Source organism: Ambystoma mexicanum, chromosome 8, assembly GCF_040938575.1.
Source record: "Ambystoma mexicanum isolate Mex_15411 chromosome 8, UKY_AmexF1_1, whole genome shotgun sequence".
Taxonomy (NCBI): domain Eukaryota; kingdom Metazoa; phylum Chordata; class Amphibia; order Caudata; family Ambystomatidae; genus Ambystoma; species Ambystoma mexicanum.
In genome coordinates, this window is record NC_090929.1 from 1,223,993,126 (window position 1) to 1,224,013,985 (window position 20,860).

Sequence of the window (20,860 nt, forward strand, 5' to 3'; positions counted from 1 at the left end):
GTGGGGGTGGTGGGAGACATGAGTTGGACATGAGTGGGGGCCTGGTGGAGGGTGCCCCACACTGCTGGGGGGGTGGGGGTGGTGGGAGACATGAGTTGGACATGAGTGGGGGCCTGGTGGTGGGTGCCCCACACTGCTGGGGGTGTGGGGGGGTGGGAGACATGAGTTGGACATGAGTGGGGGCCTGGTGGAGGGTGCCCCACACTGCTGGGGGGGTGGGGGTGGGTGGGAGACATGAGTGGGGGCCTGGTGGAGGGTGCCCATGGTGGCTGGGGGATGGGGGTGGTGGGAGACATGAGTGGGGGCCTTGTGGAGGGTGCCCCACAGTGCTGGGGGGTGGGGGTGGTGGGAGACATGAGTGGGGGCCTGGTGGGGGCTGCCCATGGTGGCTGGGGGGTGGGGGTGGTGGGAGACATGGGTGGGGGCCTGGTGGAGGGTGCCCCACACTGCTGGGGGGTGGGGGTGGTGGGAGACATGGGTGGGGGCCTGGTGGAGGGTGCCCCTGCACTGCTGGGGGGTGGGGGTGGTGGGAGACATGAGTGGGGGCCTGGTGGAGGGTGCCCATGGTGGCTGGGGGGTGGGGGTGCAGGGGGACATGAGTGGGGGCCTGGTGGGGGCTGCCGATGGTGGCTGGGGGATGGGGTGGGTGGGAGACATGAGTGGGGGCCTGGTGGGGGCTGCCCATGGTGGCTGGGGGGTGGGGTGGGTGGGAGACATGAGTGGGGGCCTGGTGGGGGCTGCCCATGGTGGCTGGGGGGTGGGGGTGGGTGGGAGACATGAGTGGGGGCCTGGTGGGGGCTGCCCATGGTGGCTGGGGGGTGGGGGTGGTGGTAGACATGAGTGGGGGCCTGGTGGAGGGTGCCCCACACTGCTGGGGGGTGGGGGTGGTGGGAGACATGAGTTGGACATGAGTGGGGGCCTGGTGGAGGGTGCCCCACACTGCTGGGGGGGTGGGGGTGGTGGGAGACATGAGTGGGGGCCTGGTGGAGGGTGCCCCTGCACTGCTGGGGGGTGGGGGTGCAGGGGAACATGAGTGGGGGCCTGGTGGAGAGTGCCCCTGGATGCTGGGGGGTGGGGCTGATAGGGGCCATGAGTGGGGGCCTGGTGGAGGGTGCCCCTGCACTGCTGTGGGATGGAGGTGGTAGGAGACATGAGTGGGGGCCTGGTGGAGGGTGCCCCACACTGCTGGGGGGTGGGGGTGGTGGGAGACATGAGGGGGGGCCTGGTGGGGGCTGCCCATGGTGGCTGGGGGGTGGGGGTGGGTGGGAGACATGAGTGGGGGCCTGGTGGGGGCTGCCCATGGTGGCTGGGGGGGTGGGGGTGGTGGGAGACATGAGTTGGACATGAGTGGCGGCCTGGTGGTGGGTGCCCGACACTGCTGGGGGGGTGGGCGTGGTGGGAGACATGAGTTGGACATGAGTGGGGGCCTGGTGGAGGGTGCCCCACACTGCTGGGGGGTGGGGGTGATGGGAGACATGAGTGGGGGCCTGGTGGGGGCTGCCCATGGTGGCTGGGGGGTGGGGGTTGGTGGGAGACATGAGTGGGGGCCTGGTGGTGCTGCCCCTGTACTGCTGGGGGCTGGGGGGGTGGGAGACATGGGTGGGGGCCTGGAGGAGGGTGCCCATGGTGGCTGGGGGGTGGGGGTGGGTGGGAGACATGAGTGGGGGCCTGGTGGGGGCTGCCCATGGTGGCTGGGGGGTGGGGGTGGTGGGAGACATGAGTTGGACATGAGTGGGGGCCTGGTGGAGGGTGCCCCACACTGCTGGGGGGGTGGGGGTGGTGGGAGACATGAGTTGGACATGAGTGGGGGCCTGGTGGAGGGTGCCCCACACTGCTGGGGGGGTTGGTTTGGTGGGAGACATGAGTTGGACATGAGTGGGGGCCTGGTGGAGGGTGCCCCACACTGCTGGGGGGTGGGGGTGATGGGAGACATGAGTGGGGGCCTGGTGGGGGCTGCCCATGGTGGCTGGGGGGTGGGGGTGGGTGGGAGACATGAGTGGGGGCCTGGTGGTGCTGCCCCTGCACTGCTGGGGGGTGGGGGGGGTGGGAGACATGGGTGGGGGCCTGGTGGAGGGTGCCCCTGGATGCTGGGGGGTGGGGGTGATAGGGGCCATGAGTGGGGGCCTGGTGGAGGGTGCCCCACACTGCTGGGGGGTGGGGGTGGTGGGAGACATAAGTGGGGGCCTGGTGGAGGGTGCCCATGGTGGCTGGGGGATGGGGGTGGTGGGAGACATGAGGGGGGGCCTGGTGGGGGCTGCCCATGGTGGCTGGGGGGTGGGGGTGGGTGGGAGACATGAGTGGGGGCCTGGTGGGGGCTGCCCATGGTGGCTGGGGGGTGGGGGTGGTGGGAGACATGGGTGGGGGCCTGGTGGAGGGTGCCCCACACTGCTGGGGGGTGGGGGTGTTGGGAGACATGGGTGGGGGCCTGGTGGAGGGTGCCACTGCACTGCTGGGGGGTGGGGGTGGTGGGAGACATGAGTGGGGGCCTGGTGGGGGCTGCCCATGGTGGCTGGGGGGTGGGGGTGGTGGGAGACATGGGTGGGGGCCTGGTGGAGGGTGCCCCACACTGCTGGGGGGTGGGGGTGATGGGAGACATGGGTGGGGGCCTGGTGGAGGGTGCCCCTGCACTGCTGTGGGATGGAGGTGGTGGGAGACATGAGTGGGGGCCTGGTGGAGGGTGCCCCTGGATGCTGGGGGGTGGGGGTGCAGGGGGACATGAGTGGTGGCCTGGTGGAGGGTGCCCCTGGATGCTGGGGGGTGGGGCTGATAGGGGCCATGAGTGGGGGCCTGGTGGAGGGTGCCCCTGCACTGCTGTGGGATGGAGGTGGTGGGAGACATGAGTGGGGGCCTGGTGGAGGGTGCCCCTGGATGCTCGGGGGTGGGGGTGATAGGGGCCATGAGTGGGGGCCTGGTGGAGGGTGCCCCACACTGCTGGGGGGTGGGGGTGGTGGGAGACATGAGTGGGGGCCTGGTGGGGGCTGCCCATGGTGGCTGGGGGATGGGGGTGGTGGGAGACATGAGTGGGGGCCTGGTGGAGGGTGCCCCGCACTGCTCGGGGGTGGGGGTGGTGGGAGACATGAGTTGGACATGAGTGGGGGCCTGGTGGAGGGTGCCCCACACTGCTGGGGGGGTGGGGGTGGTGGGAGACATGAGTTGGACATGAGTGGGGGCCTGGTGGTGAGTGCCCCACACTGCTGGGGGGGTGGCCGTGGTGGGAGACATGAGTTGGACATGAGTGGGGGCCTGGTGGAGGGTGCCCCACGCTGCTGGGGGGTGGGGGTGATGGGAGACATGAGTGGGGGCCTGGTGGGGGCTGCCCATGGTGGCTGGGGGGTGGGGGTGGGTGGGAGACATGAGTGGGGGCCTGGTGGTGCTGCCCCTGCACTGCTGGGGGGTGAGGGGATGGGAGACATGGGTGGGGGCCTGGTGGAGGGTGCCCCTGGATGCTGGGGGGTGGGGGTGATAGGGGCCATGAGTGGGGGCCTGGTGGAGGGTGCCCCACACTGCTGGGGGGTGGGGGTCGTGGGAGACATGAGTGGGGGCCTGGTGGAGGGTGCCCATGGTGGCTGGGGGGTGGGGGTGCAGGGGGACATGAGTGGGGGCCTGGTGGTGCTGCCCCTGCACTGCTGGGGGGTGGGGGTGCTGGGAGACATGGGTGGGGGCCTGGTGGAGGGTGCCCCTGCACTGCTGGGTGGTGGGGGTGGTGGGAGACATGAGTGGGGGCCTGGTGGAGGGTGCCCCACACTGCTGGGGGGTGGGGGTGCTGGGTGACATGAGCAGGTGTGCAGGGTAGTCCCCTGTGGTGTCGGCTGCCTGCAGGGGCCGTGGAGGGTGTACAGGGAATACCTGGGAGCACACAGCCAAATTGCGTGTAGAATTTCCCGCGTACCCCTGAAATACACGTACCCAGCCAAGTCGCGTGTGCAAATTCCCGCGCACGTACCCGGCCAAATCGCGTGTGGAACTTCCCGCGCACCCCAGAAATCCACGTACCCTTCCAAATCGCGTGTGAGACTTCCCGCGCACCCCTGAGATCCACGTACCCAGCCAAATCGCGTGTGGAAATTCCCGCGCACGTACCCGGCCAAATCGCGTGGGCAACTTCCTGCGCACCCCTGAAATCCATGTACACTGCCAAATCGCGTGTGGGACTTCCCGCGCACCCCTGAGATCCACGTACCCAGCCAAATCGCGTGTGGAAATTCCCGCGCACGTACCCTGCCAAATCGCGTGTGCAACTTCCCGCGCACCCCTGAAATCCACGTACCCTGCCAAATCGCATGTGGGACTTCCCGCACACCCCTGACATCCACGTACCCAGCCAAATCGCGTGTGGAAATTCCCGCGCACGTACCCGGCCAAATCGCGTGTGGAACTTCCCGCGCACCCCTGAAATCCACGTACCCTGCCAAATCGCGTGTGAGACTTCCCGCGCACCCCGGTATTAACGCACACGTATTTTTTGTCAGCGGGTGTCCGTGTTTGTGGGTACCCCTTTGCACGTCATTTGTCCTGGAGGGCCACAGTATAGGACATTCATCATGACTGTATATAGGTGCTATTTGTTGGCGCACCTTTTGGCGCACATTTCTTCCAGGCGCAGAGACGCTACCGCCTGCTTTCTTGTGGCGGTCGTGTTTGTGCCTGTGCGCTGGTTTGAGCGTGCGCTTTTTTGCCCTATTCTATTCCATGAATACGTGTTGTAGGCGAGCGTGTGGGCGTTCCGCGCACTTGTACCCTGTACTTCCCCCGTGACGCCCACATTTTGGCAAGTTGTTCCCCATTCCGAGTGTTACGCCCCGTGTTCCGCCTACTTTTGTTGCGTGCGCCGCGCTATGTGCGATTTTCGCTGTGGCCTGTGCGATTTTCGCTGTCACCTGGCGCACGCAGTTAGATGGCCTGTGCGCCAACGTGCGCCGCGCACTTTTTTATCGCACATCCGATGGTTTTCTCGCGCACGGCCTTCCATGAATCGATGTGCGCTGCTTTTCGTGCGATTTTCGCACTTGCAGTGCGATTTGCGCTATTCCACTGCGATTCGCACGTTTTTGCCCACTTGCGCCGCGCTAATTATTCCATGAATCGGCCTGTCAATGTATTGCCAAAGTAAAAGAATAGACAGACGACAAGACCACTGAATGATGTATACTATGGTATGGTCCGGCACTTATTAAGCACCAACAGTCACCTGAACCAGGAGGCGCCATGATGCTGGAACAAGTGGGAAAGCAAAGACCCAAGCAGACGGTCAACAGATACCCACTCTCCACGCCCCCATAGTCAACCAGATCATGTAGGGAACAAAAATGTCTTTATGACAGAAACCCAAATGACTTTCTCTCTCCGCAGATTTGTGGGAAGCAGGTTCCACAGTTGTGCAGCCTGCATGGCAAAGCAACGGCCTCCCGCTTCACCCATCTAAATGTAGGCACAGATAGTAGATTAGAGGAAGCATAGCGCAAAGATCTCCTGAGAACGTAGCGGCGGAGTTTAATGTTAATAAAGTTGACAGTTTAACTGTGCAAAGCACGATGCCCAATACACAGTGGCCCTCATTACGACCCTGGCGGAGATCGTGGTGCAATATGCACCATGGAGCACGGCGGAAAGCTGCCGATACCGCCATGGGGGTTGGCGGATTTACCGCCCCATTCCGACCTTGGCGGGGCGGTAAATCCCCATTCCCCATTTTACCCTTCCCCATTCCCATTTTTGCCCCATAGGGTATAATGGGAGTGGGGAAGGCGTTAATTACGCCACCGTAAAATACGGTGGCGTAATTAACAACAAGGTCCCGTAGCGCCATGGATTTCTCCGCCCGGAAAAACCAGGCGGAAACCGCTCCATGGCGCTACGGGAACTCGTAGTAGGGCGGAAGGGTCCGCCGCGAATACCGCTGGCGTAAACCCACTCCGCCAGGGTCGTAATGAGGCCCAGTGTCTTAAACTGTATTTGTTTTTACACCACCGGAAGCCAGTGGAATGCTCGCAACACTGGCGATGTGTGCTCTCTCCGTCCTGCTTTCACTAACACCCTGGCAGCTGCCTTCTGTATTCTTTGAAGTCAGCCAATTGCTGTCTTTGATAGGCCTAGATCTAATGCGTTACAGAAATCAAGCCTGCTAGAAATGAAGGCGTACACAATTTTGATTTTAATGCTTAAAAGCAAAAAAGCCCAGAAGACATTTTAGAGTCCGCAGATGAAAATACACAGGCACTGGAGACTTGGGAAATCTGACTCTCAAGAGATTAGGAAGAGTCAAGCCAGAATCCTAACTTCTTAGCTTTTTTAAGAGGGGTAGGCAACCCACAATGGAGGGGGGGTCAGAATTGAGGGTTCTATGTTCTTAGATGGCCAGGCTTTTTTTCCCTGAGTTTTTGCAGAATATTTCCGGCTGAAAAAAACTCATACAATTTTTTTATATTTGGGGGGTCCCCCCTCCCTAAACCCCCTTCCCTATTGTTTAGTCATATGCCCCACACCCCCTACCTCTTATATGCCCTTACCCACCCACCCCCTGTATGTTTAGATTAGTTTTTCGGGCAAACATTTTCGGCAAAAAACGCTGTGGAAAAAGGCCTGGCGATGTAATTACCGAATTGAGACATCCATCTTGACGCCCCATCTGACCCAGAGGTACCGGACCTCGAACTGACCCTAGGTGCTGAACAAAACAGAATCTACGTCTTCTGTACATTGAACTTCAGCTTATTTTGTCGCATCCATATGCTAACCTGCTCCAAACGCAATTTTGCCATGCTGCCAAAAAGGTTGCAGGGTATGCACACATAGGGTGGCCAACTGTCCCGTAATTTGCAGGATTTAAGTCAGGAGTCACAATTAGGCATGCTGAGGGCTGGGGCCGGCCACTGCAGGGCGCAGTCTCACAGACTGCCACTTGCCAGCCACTGTTATTCCCATTTGCGGGAAAGTATGTATATTGCCCCCTCCCCGCTCCTATAATAGGAGCGGGGAGGGGGTCATATACATACATTTCCCGTGAATAGGAATAACAGTGGCTGGCAAGAGGCAGATAATATGTGCATAACAGTCCTATTGTACTTATTGTATTGCATTTTCACCCGCAGCTGCTGACGTGACAGGCATTTAGGCCTGTCATGTCAGCAGCTGCGGGTGCAATGCATTGATTCTGCCCGGTGAATGACGCTGTGACATCACCGCCTTGTGTCCCGCAAAAGGATCTCACACAGTTGGCCACCCTATGTATACAATGAGGACATCTGACGATCTATAAATAGGGTTTGTGCTCTAGATGAAAACAAAAAAGAATAAAACAGCAAAACAAATGAATGCTTGTGCCTAATGCGCACAAAATCGCACACTGCCATAGATAAAGCCACACACTGCTGTAGATTCACATGTATAATATCTCTATCTCTCGAGATTGAGATGCGAGAATGGCAAGTGTGTGCCTTGGCCTGATAAGCAATGAGACTTGCTTAGTGAAAATTATGCACCCATACTCTCAAATGGTTCTGGGTGCATTCTGGGTATATTGATTATACGCCGCAGGTAAGAGATCCATGCAGGCTCTGGGCTGGTGGCAGCACACATGTTCAACTCTTTGCAGGAGATTCTCTAGCCCTACTTGATGATTGGGATGTCTGGCTCCTGGTCCCCCTTGAGCTCTATTCTATAGAATTGATCACAGATCTGGGATTCATATGCTGAGAGACACAATGGGCTTTCGTGGCCAGGTTCTGACTTGGTTGGCTTCCAATCACCCAATCAATAACAAAAGGTAAGGACGGAAATGGCACATTGGGTCTTGTCCCAGTCCCATTTAGTGTGCCAGAAGGTTCCCCATGATCTTCAAGTTCTATCTAGAAATATTGCTGCCCTGGTTTAAATGATGTGTGTCTCTTTCCACTGGCATTCTGGTGACACTGAATTATACCTTCATGTGTCTTCTTTCTGGGACATTTAGGCACTGCACTTCCCAGTGTCATAGAGGACCTGTCAGCCAACTACTGCCTTAAGCTGAACCCAACCTCGATGGCGTTCTTACTAGTCTTGGGCAAAACGCACCTACGTGTAGCTCAGTCTCGAATTCTTGTGCCCCAAGATGTTTCGCCTCTTCCATGACTTTCTAATGTAGTTTGTTGAGTTGTTTCTTACTTATGACCTGTCCAGACTGACTACTGCTAATGATTGTAACAAGTTCTTATGCCGTGGACAATGCTCATGTCCTCCTAGTGACTGATGTGTGAACCATAATTTAAACACCTGTGCTATCTGTCTGGGCCTCCCACGTGGGGACCATGACGTTCCTATTGCCTCTCAAAGAAATGTTTCATGCCCCTGTTAGACTTCTCTGTAGTGCCCAGAAGTATTTCCCCTGCTCTTCAGCCTTTGCATTACTGTCCGTTGGTCGCTCACATTGAAGTGTGTGATGGGTTTCAAGGCCATCAAGCTTGTGACCCCATCATATCTTTCAAAGAAGTTGCATATCTCTCGCTGTTGAGGCAACGCTCGAGGTGGGTCTATTCTGGGACTTGAAAGCGAGTATTTCAGCAGTGTGGAGTGTCCCGCTGGTGTCAAGAGGCACAGAAATGTCACTGATAAGATTGTGCAAGAAACGTAAATGACTCTGCTTATCACGCATGCCTGCGTCTAAATTATGTTGGTTGGACAAGTAGCCATTTTGCGAGAAATCCTTATATTGGTGACGCATGCCTCCAATCTCTGCTTTGTGCACCATTCAAGCAATTTTTAATTTAGAAATTGTATTTCTAATGTTTGCTCCCCAACCATACCCATAGACCCCTGAAACGAGCACATCCTTCCATTCCTGCTTACTGTTAGTTATGCATTCGCATGTTCAGCACACCCACACCACGGAGTCCTCCAAGTTCATCCTGCAGCCATCTGTGTCAAAATATGCCCAATTATGACACGCAAACAATACACACTCGCTGGTGATAAGCAGCTGGATACCACGCACCCTTCCCTGGACCAACCAAGCTGGAAAAGATAGAACCCTTCATCGCAATACAAAAGGATGGGAGAGCTTTATTTATGTCTCCTTAAATCTATGTCTAGACCTGCAATGATCCCTGCAACATGATTAGATGTTTTACATTCGGATATCCCTTTAATACAAAGCGGCTATATCTGCACCTCATTATTTTGATAATTAATGTTTGTCTTTTTTAGCATTTTGGGTTTCAACCCCCATGCTCTACTCCATGCCCCTTCAACACCCTTCAACTTCTCTGCATTTTAGGCCTCTCCCTTTTTCCACTCCTTTACCTTTTTATGTCCCATCCTGACTCACACACATAGGGCCTCATTATAAGGTTGAAGGTAGTTATGGCGCTATTAGTGCCATGACTACCTCCAATACCGGTACCGTGTCCGGTCCCGTTCAATGGGGACTTACCGGTCTATTCCGACCTTTGCGGGACCGGTAAGTCCCCATTGCAAAAGCCATTCCCCATTCCCAATTCAGCCCCCATAGGGCAACCAGGCGTTAAGGAAGGCACCCGCTAAGGGACCTCGTAGTAGGGCAGTAAGGGATTACCGGCACTGGTGCCCTTACCGGTGCTGGTAATCCCTTACCGCCCACCTCGTAATGAGGCCCATAGTCTTATTGCCAGCATTCTGTATCTCAGTGGTGGAGTTGAAATGTTGGATTCTCACTGGGATTCTTGGTAGTGGTGACTGTACACACTGTAACACCGGTCATTAGGATTAGGTCTGGGCTGAAGGATTCCGCTGAATTCCAAATCTCCTGCATTGTCACCATATATGGGATTGTCAAGGGTTTTGACCCATGTTGAATCAATAGACTGGGTAGATGTGGGGATGAGCTGTCGCTGCCCACATTCGCGCCAGAATCCTGGAGAACCGCGCAGTTTTGCGCACAGCAAAATGGTCCCCTGACCTGCCACCCACCAGTACGAACATGATAGGCCAGGAGTGCCATGAGTGAAATGTGTGCCAAAGAAAAAACAGCAGTGCCGGTGGCTAAAATAAAAATAAAACACTTTGAAATCACCTTTGTTTCTCTGAAATGCAAGCTAAAAATGCCTATTTTAAACATAGCAAGATATTCAAAAACCTCAATGAACACCAGCAGACATTTGGCAGAATGTAGTCTTGTGTGCATACAAAATCTGGAAAGAGAAAGAGCCCAAAACAATGTTTATAACAAAACTGGCTGAGCTGTGGATGTCAGCAGCTGAAGTGAAATTGGACTGAAAGACACTAAAATCTAAATCTTTAAATTAAATGAGTGACCTACTGTTGAGTGTCACATAGTTTGCAACTGTTGAAATGTCATAGTTTTGAACTTAGAATCAGCGTTCTAGCAGCATGTGTAAAAATTCTCAGTTTGATTTGAATGTAGAAAACTGGGAACTAAAGTGACATTTAGCTGAAGCCTGGCTTGAAGAGAGTGAATTCTGCCCGGCAACTACCCCTGACAGGAGTGAAACCTGCTCAGCCACTCTTCCCAGGCCTGGCTGCATTCTGCTGCCCCTGCCAAAAGGAGATGCCACCTCTCTGATTGAATTAGGGGAGGAGCACCTGGGGACTACAGGAAACTAAACAAAGCACTGTCCCTGGCTCATGCAAATGTTATATTAGGGGGGTCGTAAATGGCTTCCTCTTGGAAGGAGAAGTGGGAGGGGCACTGCATCTGTGAGCAAGCTGAGCTTGGGGGAAGTGGATAAACCAGAAATTCCACCATGTGCTTTGGAAAACCACACCTCTTTGGGGCCAGAGCATAATTTTAAAAAAGATGGATAATTCATAGTGCGGACTTGTAAAAATTATATAAATAACATCATCATTCTTGTGATTTTTCAGTGCACATTTTAAGAGGTGTTAGGACCCTGTGGTATATTCTTGGGGATAGTAGCGGAAAAAAAGGTTGTTCCTCCAAATGTATGCATGTTAAAAATATGACACTTTATCATCTGAAACGCATATCCCTGGTGCACATTTGTGTAAAATCTGGAAAGGTTTAGAGGTCGTTATCTGGATGAAAAGGGGAGAATTCTGTCATAAGTGGACACGACATCTTACAAAGACAGGGATCGGATGGTTTGGTGCTACAGAAAATATGTTAACTGGACATGTAATATTAGAAAAATGGTACATAGATAAATATGTATTTGGATCAGAAATAGATTTGTGTGCAATTTGACAAGGGGAGGATCCTCTGACCATAAACCTACATCATCACTCTGACTCACAACCCAGTTCCCCCAATCAAGGGAGAGAGGAGGAACTGGCCAATGATAACTTGAGAGGGTTGGGCATAGAAGATGAGCCGACCCTCCCACTTTCTAAACACATAAAAGGAGACTGTGCAGGACAGGTAGGGACATTCACTTCCCACTTCAAGCTGATTTCTTGTGGAGCGTTTTGCCAGAAGACACCAGATCCAGCACTTAGACTTCAAATCCAGACAGAGACCAGAACTTTGAATTCAGACTTCAGAATTTGTCAGCAGGCCTCAAAATCTTTTGCAAACTGATTTACCCCAGACTTCCAAGGGGCACATCAGAGTAAAACAGCTGGGCGGAGCTGTTTGATTCTGGACTAAAACCCTGTGCCAGAAACACCCAGAAAGCAGAGCTGTACCCGGAACCAGAGACCAGACCGCCGTGCAGTGCCAAGAACTTTTGCCAGAACCAGAGATCCAGACCGCTGTGCAGTGCCGCTAGCAGAGCTGACCCAGATCGCTGTGAGCAGAACCAGGCAGAGACCGTCCGTGGCGAGGGAACCGCAGTCCAATCCTGACCCGATCCGTGATGAAGTCGCATTCCTGTCCAAAATATAGTGTGAGTACCGCCAGAACTGTGCAAAACCCAATCTCTTAGTTTAAAATAGTCTAATTCAAACTATTTTAACCTATTGGGAACTGCATCCTAGAAATCTTGTGTTCCTTCTGTGATCTCAAACCTGAAAACTGTCATCTGTCATTCTGAGCTTGACTTTTCTTTTGAGAATCTACCTTCACGAAATCGTCCGTATCTCCGGAACCGTTTGTCCTAGGAACGAACCCAGAACCGACTTTCTATTCATTATACTTTTTCCGTAATCGCGCTCGACGCACTGAGAAAAATTGCAGCGAATTGTGATTTGGCTCAATTTCTTCACTTGGCAACATAGCAGCTCCTTGCTTTCCTTTGCTGAAATTCGTTTGCCACCTTACATTCATAGAGCATTGCTAAAGTGCTCCTGAACTAATACAAAGTAGCTGTCACCCACCCTGAACCTTTAGAGGGAATTAAAATCATTTTAGCATATTTTTCACTTCTTTGCATACCACCTTTAAAGTACTTTGCCTGTGTTTAAAATCATCCCTGTTGATCTAAGCTTGCTAGGGGGGAACTGAATTGGGATTGTACTGTGATTGTATTCCTGAAGACTGTGTGTGTCACTTCCACCTCCTTACATTGCATAGAGGGGGGGTGAATTGCCAAAAGGGGAAAAGTGATTATATTATGTTTTGCTGAAATCATATCAAGTTTACTCCTGTGTTGCTTCTTTTCCACCTTGCATTTCCTTGTACCATATAAAGCATTCTCAGCTACCTTATCCTATATCCTACTCCTAAGTAATTAAACCAGCGTGCTAGTATCACCTCATCAATTGCTGATTACTGCTCATATTCACAAGTGTGATATCAATTATTAATTTATTATAAAAGTGCAATATATATATATATTGCTTAATTCTCAAATAAACCTTACTTCTTGGCTCAGTGGGGTCAGGGGGATTCTAAGAGAGGGGTGTTATATAAGGGTTGTCATCCAGAGTACACAAACTGGACATAAAAATATATAAATAAGGGCTTCCTTTGAGCAATCCCAGACAAGGCGCTGACTTAGTGGGACTGCTTGATTGGAGTCATTAACAAAGTGGGGGCTCGTCCGGGATTCTGGATTAGATCTATCACTTGTGCAGATTAATACAGTGTGCCAGCTGACAGGATACACATATCCGGTTAGATCACCACGCTGTTTTACACTGTGAAAGCACCCCTCAAAGGAACGCTCTAAGGAAACGGTCTAAAATACAAACTTTTGTAAGTCAGGAAGGAACTCAAATTCCAGAATGACGACACTGGTAGACATCAAAATAGCAGGCAATCACACAACAGGTCACTGCAACTGGGTTAGATAACTGGAGAGATCAGGGTCCCTTACATGTGGCCCTGAGTGAACTATACGTGGCTCCTAAAGCTAAAGATGAACACGACAAGATGGTTAGGATAGCGGCATATTTGTATCTATATATGGAAGCCATGCAGGACAAATGTGCTGAAGGCCAAGATCTGGCAAAGAGGCAACAGATTGCATTAGAGAAGGCCCAATCTGACCTGGTCTCTTCTGAGCAGAGGATGCACAGAAGCCAGGAGTCGGAAAATGAGAGCAGACAGTATCTCATTAAAATCAAAGAGGACATGCGTATCCTGCAACAGGAAAAGTCTGACCAGGTACCAAGAAGATTTGGACTCCCTACTGCAGAGCCAGAAAAAGCTGGAGCAACAATTAGATTTCAATAGGGCATGTGCTGAGCAGGTAGTTACCTTGCCAAGCCACCTAGATAGGGAAAAGGCAGAGAGCAATAAACTGATCCTGAAATACCTGGATACCCAGGCAGAGTTTGATCAGGAGCGCCAGAAAGCTGGTGCCTTTCAAAGCCAAAGGGACAACCTGGCGGCGCAGATGCAGACTCTTAGTCAGGAACGGGACACCTTAGGCCAGGAAGTCTGCCATTTAAAAAGAAAAACTGAAGAAAATCACTTGGCCCTCCAGGGGCTGGGTGACCTCCAAAAAGAGCATCAGAACTTGTTAGAGCACACCAGGAGGGTGGAAGAGGCTCTGGCAAGAAAGGAGCAGGCCAGTAGGGATGGGACTCAGGAGGTAACCCTCCTGCAGCAAAGACTGGCCCAGTACTCCAGGACCAATCAGGAGGCACAGAGAGAGAATGAGGCTCTCTGCCAGCACAATGATAGGCTCCAGCAACAGGTAGCCATGCAGGAAAGACTGATAGAGTTTAGTAAGGCCTTAACTGAGGAACTGAAGGCGCAGGCTCTTGCATTGCAACAGGGAGCAGGGGCTGATAGAGATGAGGTTCGCTGGGAAAGGGAAACGCCTGAGCATAACCTCAGGAGCCCTAGTACCAGAGGCCTTCATCTCTCCCAGTCACTGGACTCTGCCACACCCATGTCTCCTTGCCCACATGAGTACAGGGCCACTGGGATGGCAGATTACTATCCATCCAAAAGTATGGGGCCATAGGCCAGTACCACCCAGGAATGGATGGGCGGGCATCCGGGTATGGGCACCTAAGTACAGTGCAATTTAGTGGGGAACCCCAGGAGAGTAGGCCCACTAAGGGCATCCTGAAAACCTCTGCCCAGTTAGGTCAGTGGGGGGGGTACCCATCAAATCCTGGTAGCAAGGAGGGATCTGAAGACTCCTCTGAGCGTCACAGGACACAGGAGACCAGGTCCCCACATTCTGCCAGCTATTCCCAGGCTCGCAGAATCCGGGAAAACCTGGAAGATCAGACGGGCACCTCTGGGAGCAGTGCTTCTGAATCAGAGGATGAATGGACCAGGGTTACCCGAACCAAAAAGGCCAATAAGGTGAAAAGGGCCTTGCTTAAGGACCCCTTAAAACAGATTAAGGCAATCAGGAGTGTCATCACGCCTTATCATAAGAACGCCAAGTATTCTGTTTGGGGAACACTTGGAGCTCTATGAGCAAATGATGGAGACTTTCCATTTGAAGGACAGCAGTAGCTGCATCCAGTACGTCAAATGGACATTCTACCCTGAATACTCCAGTTTCTTTGCGGGGCTGGAGGACCAAAACCATTCCAGATGGTCCACATATAGGGCGGCCATCTTGAAACATTTTTCTGTACATAGAAATCCCCAAGAGGCTCGCAAGGCAGCCTACAATTTGCAATGTGGGGAGGATCAGGCCCCACAAGAATTCGTGCAAGAATTGAAGCGTGCCTTTGCGCAGACCACCAGAAGGGTGCGCACGGACAGCAGAGAATTCATCAACACATTTTTCCATGCTCTTCCCAAGTACATTATGACCCAGCACGTGAGAGATTTTCATGAGAAAAGATCTTTAGACTGGGTCATTGAGCAAGCCACCCAGATCTATGAGGTGCAGAAGCCCATAGAAAATAAAAGTAATGCGCAGAAAAACCCCAAAACCAACAGCAACCCTGCTGCTGCCAAGGTGGCGGAGGTAAAGGTTGCCCCCGTTTTAGATTTGGAGATGGGGGGGCCTAAAAACCTGCCTGCGCAGATTAACTCTAACACCAGAAGGCCCTCGGGCCAGTCACAGACAGGGAGTCAAGGAGGTAGTCCCACAAATGGTGTCCGTCGCGCCCCTGATTATGTAAGTCCCCGCTACAAGGGAAACCGACCCATCCTGGGTTATGTGTGGACTCCTCCAGCCCAAGGGGGGGGATCCAGCCAAACGCCTAACCCGGGGAACTTCCGTCCTAACTCACCAAATCCTGTGCAGAACTTTTTCCCCAGGTATCCACCCAATTTCCAACCCCAAAACCATCCATCTTTCTTTCACCAATTCCATGAGCCCAGACAACCTAATCCGGGAGAGGGGAGGCCAAGGGAGGAGGGGTACCCAAATCTTCCCAACCCGGGGTATTCCCAGAGAAGGGATAGCTACCCTTCCCGGAATCAGCCCAGGGGAGAAAATAGAGCCCCGTATCAGCCTGAGTGGGTTTCACAACTTGAGCGCCAGGTCCAAAATAAATATGGCACGGGATCTGGGTCACATACTGAGGGCTCAACAGAACCCTCAGATGAGCATGCCACCGCAGAATGCCCCAAACTCTGGGCCTGGTGCTCCAGAACAATGATGAGAGCAGCACCCCGATAACCCACCGGTTCCCAGGGAGGAGGCACAAGGGGAAGAGGGGTGTAAAGCCTTGGAGGAAGCTTCCTTCCCAACTTGTAAACAGCCCTGGAAAACCAGGAACCGGAAACAAAATCTCCTGCCCCTGAAAGCCTGCCTCCCAAGGAGCAGAGAGGGGGTAGGAGAAATAAAGGACCCAAACAGACCCACTTTGTGGAGGAGGTACAGGTCTTCCAATTTGAGGGAGAGGGATCCTCAGAGGATCCTGGCAAAAAGGATATTCTCCTTCAGAGATGGGGGAACTCCTCCCAAGGAAAAATGGGTCCCAAGAGATTCCAATCCAGATTGGGTGGATGTGGGGATTGAGCTGTCGCCGCCCATCATCCTATCCCAGAACCAACAAAACCAAACTTCCCTGGTTCAAACCCATCCTGGTGACTGCCTCCAAAAAGGCAGGGGCGGCACAGAACCGGAACCAGGGGAACCTAAAACCGAATCAACAGGCTGGGTAGATGTGGGGATTGAGCTGTCACCGCCCATCATTCTATCCCAGAACCAACAATACCAAAATCCCATGGGTCAAACCCATCCTGATGACTGCCTCCAAAAAGGGGGGTGTGGCCCAGAACCCGAAACCATTTCCAGTTGCCAACTTTTTCTATCAGATTCCCCAGGCTCTCCACAGAATTCTGCCCAAATCTCTTCTCTCGCCATGTCCAAAACCAGAAGGTTAGCCCACCAGTTGTCCAAAAATGTGCATTATCTGTGCCCCCTTGAGGAGAAGGAGGGAAGATATTATGCCCCGGTACAAATACAGGGGCAGGGTACAATTTTGGCACTGGTGGACAATGGATCCCAAGCTACCCTTCTGTCCAAAAGGGCCTTTGATGAACTAAATGCAGGAAGGGGGGAGAATTACCGTATTCCTCTCACCTCTCTTCCTGGACAACTCCAGAACTTTGACGGGAAGGAAATTCCCGTCGAGGGGACTGCCGATTTGGACATAAAAATTGGGCGAAACAAGGTGAAACACCCGGTCATAGTAGTGAGTCCAGAGGGCACCCCTTGTTTACTAGGGAATGACCTCCTGAGAAGGTTGTCACCCCTAATAGATTGCGTAAACAGGGTCCTCTGGACCCAGACTAGCTGACCAATAAAATTAAAACAGAATGTCAACCATGTTAGTCTAAACGGCACCTGCCACATGGTTGAACAAAAATCTGACCAAGTAGAATTTCACTTCCAGAACAACCAAATTCCAGACGTGACAGTAATAGCAGTAGGCCAACAGACTGGTGATGGGGGGTCCTCTCTATTTCTGAAAATCAACCTTCCTTCTAGTTTAAGGTGGTATTCCACACTGGAAGGAAATACTCTGAAATTCTTTACCAATCCACAATCAGACATTCTCACTCCGATAGTCCAGAAAGATGTGAAATCAGCTCAGAGCCTGGCTGATATTCAGCAGATTGGAGAGCAGTTGTTCATCTCTGTTCAGTTAAATGATGGGAAGGACTCTGTTCTCGCTCGAGTGTGTGTGAACAACGGGAAGTGCTTCATCAGCGAAGCCATGTTCCGCCAACTCCCAAAAGATCCAGCCATTCCCACATTCAAACTGATAGACAAATGGGAATAGACCTGGAAGCACCCAATTCCAAACATCTCCTGCCAAGCAGGTGTATGCTCAAAATCTCCATTGGCAACAAGAGCATAGTCCATAATTGTTGGGTTGTGCGAGACGTCACTGCCGCCTTTTACTTAGGCAGTGACATTCTCAATCGCTTTGCCATTAGTTTGGACCTAATAAACTTCAAAGCTTGGTCCCTATTAGCAGATAATCCCTAGGTCTTTGATGATCAAGAGGAAGCATTTAGGTCAGCTCAATTGCTACCTTATGCAGTTGAAATTCAGGTTAAAGAGGAAGTCACCATCCCAGAAAGGACCCGACAATTCTCCCTGGGAGTGAAAGTTAAAAGAGGACAAAAATTGAAAAACCCTGATGCTTATATTCATCTAAATGCTTCTCTCCTACAGCAAGGGTTAGGGGTAAACCCAACACCATTAGTCAAAATAGAACATGACACCATTCCAATAGAGGTGGATAACAGCGACTTAAAGAGTATTACTGTAGCCGCAGGCACCATTATTGGAATGGCGGTTGATGACCGACATTTCTCCATTGATTTAGGAAATGAACTGTTAGGACCAATCCCCAAGGACTGTTTTGACAGTGACAGTGATGACAATTCAACACCAGACAGGATCTTTACCCGGCATGGGGGGAACTTCTTGGTGTACACTTCTTGACCTTATAGTAAGGAAGACGTGACTTATGACTTTAGAAGGGACGAGGTGATTTTCCAGGTCCATGAGGGCTGCGTTTCCCACCTGAAGCCTCCAGTCCAAATCAGCACTCTGACCAGGGACTTCTCCACCCAGCTGGAGGAGGCCGCTGAGATAGCAAAAACAGAAGTCTTTCCAGGCTTCAGGCAGATGGTGAAAGAGAGAGTCAACGTAGCTGATGCCTGTGTGACTCTAGAACAGAAGCAAAAGTTGAAACAAGTTTTCTTGGATTTCCAAGATCTCTTTGCAGTAGATTCATATGACTGTGGTCGCACCGACATCCACACAACAACAATTCCCACGGACCCTGGCATGACTCCAGTGTTTGTGAAGCAATATTGCTTGCCTCTCGCATCCATGGAGTCCCTTACTGAAATAATTAAGAACCTTGAGTCCCGGGGAATAATCCGTCCAGTACACAGCACCTTCAATAATCCGGTGCTGGGAATATTGAAGCCAAATGGCCAGTGGAGACTCTGTGCCGACCTTAGGGAGCTCAACAAACGGGTCCATACTTCCCGATGGCCTCTGCCCTACATTGACCAAGGGCTGGCCCAGATTAAGGGGTCACAGGTATTCACAGCAATAGACCTGACCAATGGATACTGGACCGTGCCTGTCAGTAGGGAGGACCAATACAAACTGGCTTTTATCTTTGGGGGCCAGCAGTATACATGGACCCGGACTCCCTTCGGATACCTCAACTCCGGCAATGAATTCAACATTTTCCTACATAAGGCCATGCCCGACCTGGGTGCGAGGGGTAACCTGGCTTATGTAGATGATGTCCTCATCAAAAGTTCATCTGTGGAGGAACACATAGCTGAAATCTGTTATGTTCTGACACAGTTGAGGGCCGCCGGAGCAAAACTTTCCTTTCAGAAAGCACAGTGGTGTAGAACCTGTGTTAATTTCTTGGGGCATGAGATTACTCCTCAGGGTCTCTGTCCCCAAGAAAAGAAGCACTCCAGAAACTGAAGGATCCCACAACTCTGTGGGAACTAAGGAGCCTCCTTGGACTGACTAATTACAGCAGAAAGTTCATTGAGGGCTACGCAGAGATCACCAGACCCCTGATTCATCTTTTGAAGGTGGGGGTCAAGTGGGAATGGGGTCCAGAACAATCTGAGGCAGTAAGACAACTCAAAAGAAGCCTCTCACAAGCGCCTTGCCTAGCTTACCCTGTCAGAAACAAGGAGTTCTTCCTGGAGACAGGGTTTTCTAATACGTGCTTGACGGCAGTATTATACCAAAAGCATGACAAGGCCAATAAAGTAATCTCCTCTGTGAGCAAAACTTTATCCTCTGTGGAGGAACAATTCAACGATTGTGAAAAGGCACTCCTGGCAACGTTGTGGGCATTGAAGAATTACCGCCGTGGAACACATCATAGTGGGGACTCCACACCAGCCTCTGCAATATCTCCAAAGTGACAGAATCCGGGCCGGAAATGTGAGTAATTCCCGAATTACTTCCTGGATTCTGTCAATGCAAGGCTTTCCTGTGGAGGTCAGATATGGCCAAAACAAGAAGAGTCCCCTCGTGCAAGGTCTGGCTGACTTGCATAATTGTGCCAGAGAAAACTGTTTCGAGGACAAAAGTCTAAAAATCAAGGACAACATGGAGGCATACCTTAATTCCCCCCACAAAGTCTTTAAAGAAGACAAGTATGAGGGAATGCCCACTGTCTATGTGGATGGATGCTCTTACCATGTTGACAACAACGGGGAGAAAGAATTGGTGGCCGGCGTAGGGAATGCATGGGTGAATGAGTCCCCAGAACCCTCCGCTGGGTACAAAATTGGTCCCCGAAGTAGTCAGGTAGCAGAGTTGATGGCTGTGCATCAAGCCATCCTCACTGCTGTCCAAAATCAACTCCACGAACTGGTCATAATCACAGATTCGGATTATGTACGGAACGGGTTCGTGGAGCGCCTGGTTAACTGGAAAACCAGAGGCATGCTATGTGCTAATAACAAACCTTTGAAACATGGGAAGTTAATTCAAAACATTGATGATCTGGTCACCTCAAATGGGATGACCATCTACTGGAAGAAGATCAAGGGTCATTCCAAAGTAGAGGGACCAGACAAAACTGGAAATGACTTAGCTGATCAGCTGGCCAAAACCGCTGCCATCCAAGGGGATCTAATAGAAATAGAGTCCCTGTTGGGGGAAATCCAGGTCACTGCTATCACTAGGTCCCAGACAAATGCTCACTATGATCTTTCAACTGCACAATGGAGTAAGGAGACCCCTGATGCTGATTTAATCACGGCTCAAAAGGGGGATCCAATAATTGGTAAGTTTTACCAACACATTGAGGACCCTGAGAACTTTCCCCTCATGGATACCGATTACATTGGGAAAGAGGACCTAAGAGTGTTGATGAAATGTCCAAAGATGTTCCGAATCCAAGACGGTTTGTTGGTAAGGAAATCCCAAGCTGGCCATGATCAGTGGGTGGTCCCTACCTCATTCCAAGGCCTGATGTTATGTCACGCCCATGATGCGGCCACAGCCGGTCATAGGGGGTTTCACACAACCCTTGAGATCTTAAGAGAGGTTGCATACTGGCCACACATGGGGCAGGACCTCGACCAATACTTGAAGGGGTGTCTTGTGTGTGC